Source organism: Hyperolius riggenbachi, chromosome 10 (genome assembly GCF_040937935.1).
Source record: "Hyperolius riggenbachi isolate aHypRig1 chromosome 10, aHypRig1.pri, whole genome shotgun sequence".
NCBI lineage: Eukaryota > Metazoa > Chordata > Amphibia > Anura > Hyperoliidae > Hyperolius > Hyperolius riggenbachi.
Genome location: NC_090655.1, coordinates 295,296,390 through 295,305,868, shown reverse-complemented (window position 1 = coordinate 295,305,868; position 9,479 = coordinate 295,296,390).

The window sequence follows — 9,479 nt, the reverse complement described above, 5'->3', positions numbered from 1 at the left end:
TGAAGTCACAGAGGACGTAGATCTACTGACTCGGGGCTTAGATGAAGTCACAGAGGACGTAGATCTACTGACTCGGGGCTTAGATGAGCGGATTGCGGGTTGAGTGCGGGTAGCAGGTCTGCAGGTATGAAAAATTGGACTCTTGCAGGCCTCTAGCTCAGAGTTATTTTCATGTTTAATCCTTATTATTTTTATTGTATCGATTTGCTTCAATTGCCAGACCTTGGCCTCAATTCACTAAGCTTATCTCCTGTCTTTAATGTTTCTAGAGTTGTTACCATGGTGACGAGGCGTGTGGTATTCAGGAAACATTTTACCTCAGGCAAACCTAAAGTTAACTCTTCTGTCTTTAAGTGAACTCTTCAATCCTTAAAATAACTCCAGAATTCTAACGTTAAAGACAGGCTGTTGATTAACTGCATGTGAAAATAACTACAGAGGAAGTAACTTAGGGAATTAAGAGATAAGATAACTCTCTCACTGTGTGGAGGTAAGTTTTCTCTTGCCTTATTATCTCCAGCATGATCTTAGTGAATTGAGGCCCTTGTTTCCCACTTATGGACCAGAGCAGTTTTGACAGTTTAGCCATTTCCTTTTTTATTGAGAAATAACTTTATCCCTACTTATGACACAGAAATGAAAATACTTATTTATTTATTTTATTTATAAAGCACCAACATATTGTGCAGCGCTGAAAATATATAATTTTTTTCCAAGACAGACTAGGCTTGCATTGTATGCCATTTTTTCCCTCGAAAAAAATTTGTTTTCTATGAATTTTAATGGGAAAACAAGGGAAAAAATAGAAAAAACACATTATTTCTCAGTTTTACCAATTCCAGTTTAAAAATAAAAAGTGCTTCTGTAGATAAAAATCACAAATTTTGTTTGGCTGCTCTTACCGCTTATCACAAAACTAGATTATGTTTCTGTCACAATTTATGGTAAAGATATTTTATTTTCTCAGTTCATAGTGAAAAATACACTCTGTAGAATTATTTCAAAATCAAAGTATCTTTAATGGTAAAAATCAATCTCATTAGCCCAGGAAACATATATTCCTGTTCACCAATTATTGCTACATCAGATAGTGCCAGAGGTGTGCACAGGAGTAAGCCCAATCCTGCACAGCATTGCTTCTGCTACAAGACGTACATCTACTGACTCGGGGCTTAGATGAAGTCACAGAGGACATAGATCTACTGACTCAGGCCTTAGATGAAGTCACAGAAGACATAGATCTACTGACTCGGGGCTTAGATGAAGTCACAGAGGACGTAGATCTACTGACTCGGTGCTTAGATGAAGTCACAGAGGACGTAGATCTACTGACTCGGGGCTTAGATGAAGTCACAGAGGACGTAGATCTACTGACTCGGGGCTTAGATGAAGTCACAGAGGACGTAGATCTACTGACTCGTGGCTTAGTTGAAGTCACAGAGGACGTAGATCTACTGACTCGTGGCTTAGTTGAAGTCACAGAGGACGTAGATCTACTGACTCGGGGCTTAGATGAAGTCACAGAGAAAGTAGATCTACTGACTCGTGGCTTAGATGAAGTCACAGAGGACGTAGATCTACTGACTCGGTGCTTAGATTAAGTCACAGAGGACATAGATCTACTGACTTGTGGCTTACATGAAGTCACAGAGGACGTAGATCTACTGACTTGTGGCTTACATGAAGTCACAGAGGACGTAGATCTACTGACTTGTGGCTTACATAAAGTCACAGAGGACGTAGATCTACTGACTCGTATCTTAGATGAAGTCACAGAGAACGTAGATCTACTGACTCGGGGCTTAGATGAAGTCACAGAGGACGTAGATCTACTGACTCGGGGCTTAGATGAAGTCACAGAGGACGTAGATCTACTGACTCGGGGCTTAGATGAAGTCACAGAGGACGTAGATCTACTGACTCGGGGCTTAGATGAAGTCACAGAGTACGTAGATCTACTGACTCGGGGCTTAGATGAAGTCACAGAGGACGTAGATCTACTGACTCTGGGCTTAGATGAAGTCACAGAGGACGTAGATCTACTGACTTGTGGCTTACATGAAGTCACAGAGGACGTAGATCTACTAACTCGGGGCTTAGATGAAGTCACAGAGGACGTAGATCTACTGACTCGGGGCTTAGATTAATTCACAGAGGACGTAGATCTACTGACTCGTATCATAGATGAAGTCACAGAGAACGTAGATCTACTGACTCGGGGCTTAGATGAAGTCACAGAGGACGTAGATCTACTGACTCGGGGCTTAGATGAAGTCACAGAGGACGTAGATCTACTGACTCGGGGCTTAGATGAAGTCACAGAGGACGTAGATCTACTGACTCGGGGCTTAGTTGAAGTCACAGAGGACGTAGATCTACTGACTCGTGGCTTAGTTGAAGTCACAGAGGACGTAGATCTACTGACTCGGGGCTTAGATGAAGTCACAGAGAAAGTAGATCTACTGACTCGTGGCTTAGATGAAGTCACAGAGGATGTGGATCTACTGACTCGGGGCTTAGATGAAGTCACAGAGGACGTAGATCTACTGACTCGGGGCTTAGATTAAGTCACAGAGGACATAGATCTACTGACTTTTGGCTTACATGAAGTCACAGAGGACGTAGATCTACTGACTTGTGGCTTACATGAAGTCACAGAGGACGTAGATCTACTGACTTGTGGCTTACATAAAGTCACAGAGGACGTAGATCTACTGACTCGGGGTTTAGATGAAGTCACAGAGGACGTAGATCTACTGACTCGGGGCTTAGATGAATTCACAGAGGAAGTAGATCTACTGACTCGTATCTTAGATGAAGTCACAGAGAACGTAGATCTACTGACTCGGGGCTTAGATGAAGTCACAGAGGACGTAGATCTACTGACTCGGGGCTTAGATGAAGTCACAGAGGACGTAGATCTACTGACTCGGGGCTTAGATGAAGTCACAGAGGACGTAGATCTACTGACTCGGGGCTTAGATGAAGTCACAGAGGACGTAGATCTACTGACTCGTGGCTTAGTTAAGGTCACAGAGGACGTAGATCTACTGACTCGTGGCTTACATGAAGTCACAGAGGACGTAGATCTACTGACTCGGGGCTTAGATGAAGTCACAGAGAAAGTAGATTTACTGACTCGTGGCTTAGATGAAGTCACAGAGGATGTAGATCTACTGACTCGGGGCTTAGATGAAGTCACAGAGGACGTAGATCTACTGAGTCGGGGCTTAGATTAAGTCACAGAGGACGTAGATCTACTGACTCAGGGCTTAGATGAAGTCACAGAGGACGTAGATCTACTGACTCGGGGCTTAGATGAAGTCACAGAGGACACAGATCTACTGACTTGTGGCTTACATGAAGTCACAGAGGACGTAGATCTACTGACTTGGGGCTTAGATGAAGTCACAGAGGACGTAGATCTACTGACTCGGGACTTAGATGAATTCACAGAGGACGTAGATCTACTGACTCGGGGCTTAGATGAAGTCACAGAGGACATAGATCTACTGACTTGTGGTTTCCATGAAGTCACAGAGGACGTAGATCTACTAACTCGGGGCTTAGATGAAGTCACAGAAGACGTAGATCTACTGACTCGGGGCTTAGATGAAGTCACAGAGGACACAGATCTACTGACTTGTGGCTTACATGAAGTCACAGAGGACGTAGATCTACTGACTTGGGGCTTAGATGAAGTCACAGAGGACGTAGATCTACTGACTCGGGACTTAGATGAATTCACAGAGGACGTAGATCTACTGACTCGGGGCTTAGATGAAGTCACAGAGGACATAGATCTACTGACTTGTGGTTTCCATGAAGTCACAGAGGACGTAGATCTACTAACTCGGGGCTTAGATGAAGTCACAGAAGACGTAGATCTACTGACTCGGGGCTTAGATGAAGTCACAGAGGATGTAGATCTACTGACTCGGGGCTTAGATGAAGTCACAGAGGACGTAGATCTACTGACTCGTATCTTAGATGAAGTCACAAAGGACGTATATCTACTGACTCGGGGCTTAGATGAAGTCACAGAGGACGTAGATCTACTGACTCGGGGCTTAGATGAAGTCACACAGAACGTAGATCTACTGACTCGGGGCTTAGATGAAGTCACAGAGGACGTAGATCTACTGACTCGTATCTTAGATGAAGTCACACAGAACGTAGATCTACTGACTCGGGGATTAGATGAAGTCACAGAGGACGTAGATCTACTGACTCGGGGCTTAGATGAAGTCACAGAGGACGTAGATCTACTGACTCGGGGCTTAGATGAAGTCACAGAGGACATAGATCTACTGACTTGTGGTTTCCATGAAGTCACAGAGGACGTAGATCTACTAACTCGGGGCTTAGATGAAGTCACAGAAGACGTAGATCTACTGACTCGGGGCTTAGATGAAGTCACAGAGGATGTAGATCTACTGACTCGGGGCTTAGATGAAGTCACAGAGGACGTAGATCTACTGACTCGTATCTTAGATGAAGTCACAGAGGACGTATATCTACTGACTCGGGGCTTAGATGAAGTCACAGAGGACGTAGATCTACTGACTCGGGGCTTAGATGAAGTCACACAGAACGTAGATCTACTGACTCGGGGCTTAGATGAAGTCACAGAGGACGTAGATCTACTGACTCGTATCTTAGATGAAGTCACACAGAACGTAGATCTACTGACTCGGGGATTAGATGAAGTCACAGAGGACGTAGATCTACTGACTCGGGGCTTAGATGAAGTCACAGAGGACGTAGATCTACTGACTCGGGGCTTAGATGAAGTCACAGAGGACGTAGATCTACTGACTCGTGGCTTAGTTGAAGTCACAGAGGACGTAGATCTACTGACTCGGGGCTTAGATGAAGTCACAGAGGACGTAGATCTACTGACTCGTGGCTTAGATGAAGTCACAGAGGATGTAGATCTACTGACTCGGGGCTTAGATGAAGTCACAGAGGACGTAGATCTACTGACTCGGGGCTTAGATTAATTAACAGAGGACGTAGATCTACTGACTCGGGGCTTAGATGAAGTCACAGAGGACGTAGATCTACTGACTCAGGGCTTAGATGAAGTCACAGAGGACGTAGATCTACTGACTCGGGGCTTAGATGAAGTCACAGAGGACATAGATCTACTGACTTGTGGCTTACATGAAGTCACAGAGGACGTAGATCTACTGACTCGGGGCTTAGATGAAGTCACAGAGGATGTAGATCTACTGACTCGGGGCTTAGATGAAGTCACAGAGGACGTAGATCTACTGACTCGTATCTTAGATGAAGTCACAGAGGACGTATATCTACTGACTCGGGGCTTAGATGAAGTCACAGAGGACGTAGATCTACTGACTCGGGGCTTAGATGAAGTCACACAGAACGTAGATCTACTGACTCGGGGCTTAGATGAAGTCACAGAGGACGTAGATCTACTGACTCGTATCTTAGATGAAGTCACACAGAACGTAGATCTACTGACTCGGGGATTAGATGAAGTCACAGAGGACGTAGATCTACTGACTCGGGGCTTAGATGAAGTCACAGAGGACGTAGATCTACTGACTCGTATCTTAGATGAAGTCACAGAGGACGTAGATCTACTGACTCGTGGCTTAGTTGAAGTCACAGAGGACGTAGATCTACTGACTCGGGGCTTAGATGAAGTCACAGAGGACGTAGATCTACTGACTCGTGGCTTAGATGAAGTCACAGAGGATGTAGATCTACTGACTCGGGGCTTAGATGAAGTCACAGAGGACGTAGATCTACTGACTCGGGGCTTAGATTAATTAACAGAGGACGTAGATCTACTGACTCGGGGCTTAGATGAAGTCACAGAGGACGTAGATCTACTGACTCAGGGCTTAGATGAAGTCACAGAGGACGTAGATCTACTGACTCGGGGCTTAGATGAAGTCACAGAGGACATAGATCTACTGACTTGTGGCTTACATGAAGTCACAGAGGACGTAGATCTACTGACTCGGGGCTTAGATGAAGTCACAGAGGACGAAGATCTACTGACTCGGGGCTTAGATGAATTCACAGAGGACGTAGATCTACTGACTGGTGGCTTAGATGAAGTCACAGAGGACGTAGATCTACTGACTCGGGGCTTAGATGAAGTCACAGAGGACGTAGATCTACTGCCTCGTATCTTAGATGAAGTCACAGAGAACGTAGATCTACTGACTTGTGGCTTAGATGAAGTCACAGAGGACGTAGATCTACTGACTCGGGGCTTAGATGAAGTCACAGAGGACGTAGATCTACTGACTTGTGGCTTACATGAAGTCACAGAGGACGTAGATCTACTGACTCGGGGCTTAGAAGAAGTCACAGAGGACGTAGATCTACTGACTCGGGGCTTAGATGAAGTCACAGAAGACGTAGATCTACTGACTTGTGGCTTACATGAAGTCACAGAGGACGTAGATCTACTGACTCGGGGCTTAGATGAAGTCACAGAGGACGTAGATCTACTGACTCGGGGCTTAGATGAGCGGATTGCAGATTGAGTGCGGGTAGCAGGTCTGCAGGTATGAAAAATTGGACTCTTGAAGGTCTCTAGCTCAGAGTTATTTTCATGTTTAATCCTAATTATTTTTATTGTATCGATTTGCTTCAATTGCCAGACCTTGGCCTCAATTCACTAAGCTTATCTCCTGTCTTTAATGTTTCTAGAGTTGTTACCATGGTGACGAGGCGTGTGGTATTCAGGAAACATTTTACCTCAGGCAAACCTAAAGTTAACTCTTCTGTCTTTAAGTGAACTCTTCAATCCTTAAAATAACTCCAGAATTCTAACGTTAAAGACAGGCTGTTAATTAACTGCATGTGAAAATAACTACAGAGGAAGTAACTTAGGGAATGAAGAGATAAGATAACTCTCTCACTGTGTGGAGGTAAGTTTTCTCTTGCCTTATTATCTCCAGCATGATCTTAGTGAATTGAGGCCCTTGTTTCCCACTTATGGACCAGAGCAGTTTTGACAGGTAAGCCATTTCCTTTTTTATTGAGAAATAACTTTATCCCTACTTATGACACGGAAATGAAAATACTTATTTATTTATTTAATTTATAAAGCACCAACATATTGTGCAGTGCTGAAAATATATAAATTTTTTCCAAGACAGACTAGGCTTGCATTGTATGCCATTTTTTCCCTCGAAAAAAATTGTTTTCTATGAATTTTAATGGGAAAACAAGGGAAAAAATAGAAAAAACACATTATTTCTCAGTTTTACCAATTCCAGTTTAAAAATAAAAAGTGCTTCTGTAGATAAAAATCACAAATTTTGTTTGGCTGTTCTTGCCGCTTATCACAAAACTAGATTATATTTCTGTCACAATTTATGGTAAAGATATTTTATTTTCTCAGTTCATAGTGAAAAATACACTCTGTAGAATTATTTCAAAATCAAAGTATATTTAATGGTAAAAATCAATCTCATTAGCTCAGGAAACATATATTCCTGTTCACCAATTATTGCTACATCAGATAGTGCCAGAGGTGTGCACAGGAGTAAGCCCAATCCTGCACAGCACTGCTTCTGCTACAAGACGTACATCTACTGACTCGGGGCTTAGATGAAGTCACAGAGGACATAGATCTACTGACTCGGAGCTTAGATGAAGTCACAGAGGACATAGATCTACTGACTCGGGGCTTAGATGAAGTCACAGAGGACGTAGATCTACTGACTCGGGGCTTAGATAAAGTCACAGAGGACGTATATCTACTGACTCGGGGCTTAGATGAAGTCACAGAGGACGTAGATCTACTGACTTGTGGCTTACATGAAGTCACAGAGGACGTAGATCTACTGACTCGGGGCTTAGATGAAGTCACAGTGGACGTAGATCTACTGACTCGGGGCTTAGATGAAGTCACAGAAGACGTAGATCTACTGACTCGGGGCTTAGATGAAGTCACAGGGGACGTAGATCTACTGACTCGGGGCTTAGATGAAGTCACAGAGGATGTAGATCTACTGACTCGGGGCTTAGATGAAGTCACAGAGGACGTAGATCTACTGACTCGGGGCTTAGATGAAGTCACACAGAACGTAGATCTACTGACTCGGGGATTAGATGAAGTCACAGAGGACGTAGATCTACTGACTCGGGGCTTAGATTAAGTCACAGAGGACGTAGATCTACTGACTCGGGGCTTAGATGAAGTCACAGAGGACGTAGATCTACTGACTCGTGGCTTAGTTGAAGTCAAAGATGACGTAGATCTACTGACTCGTGGCTTAGTTGAAGTCACAGAGGACGTAGATCTACTGACTCGGGGCTTAGATGAAGTCACAGAGGACGTAGATCTACTGACTCGTGGCTTAGATGAAGTCACAGAGGATGTAGATCTACTGACTCGGGGCTTAGATGAAGTCACAGAGGACGTAGATCTACTGACTCAGGGCTTAGATGAAGTCACAGAGGACGTAGATCTACTAACTCGGGGCTTAGATGAAGTCACAGAGGACGTAGATCTACTGACTCGGGGCTTAGATGAAGTCACAGAGGACGTAGATCTACTGACTCGGGGCTTAGATGAAGTCACAGAGGACGTATATCTACTGACTCGGTGCTTAGATGAAGTCACAGAGGACGTAGATCTACTGACTCGGGGCTTAGATTAAGTCACAGCGGACGTAGAGCTACTGACTCGGGGCTTAGATGAAGTCACAGAGGACGTAGATCTACTGACTCGGGGCTTAGATGAAGTCACAGAGGACATAGATCTACTGACTTGTGGCTTACATGAAGTCACAGAGGAACGTAGATCTACTGACTCGGGGCTTAGATAAAGTCACAGAGGACGTAGATCTACTGACCTGTGGCTTGCATGAAGTCACAGAGGACGTAGATCTACTGACTCGGGGCTTAGATGAAGTCACAGAGGATGTAGATCTACTGACTCGGGGCTTAGATGAAGTCACAGAGGACGTAGATCTACTGACTCGGGGCTTAGATTAATTAACAGAGGACGTAGATCTACTGACTCGGGGCTTAGATGAAGTCACAGAGGACGTAGATCTACTGACTCAGGGCTTAGATGAAGTCACAGAGGACGTAGATCTACTGACTCGGGGCTTAGATGAAGTCACAGAGGACATAGATCTACTGACTTGTGGCTTACATGAAGTCACAGAGGACGTAGATCTACTGACTCGGGGCTTAGATGAAGTCACAGAGGATGTAGATCTACTGACTCGGGGCTTAGATGAAGTCACAGAGGACGTAGATCTACTGACTCGTATCTTAGATGAAGTCACAGAGGACGTATATCTACTGACTCGGGGCTTAGATGAAGTCACAGAGGACGTAGATCTACTGACTCGGGGCTTAGATGAAGTCACACAGAACGTAGATCTACTGACTCGGGGCTTAGATGAAGTCACAGAGGACGTAGATCTACTGACTCGTATCTTAGATGAAGTCACACAGAACGTAGATCTACT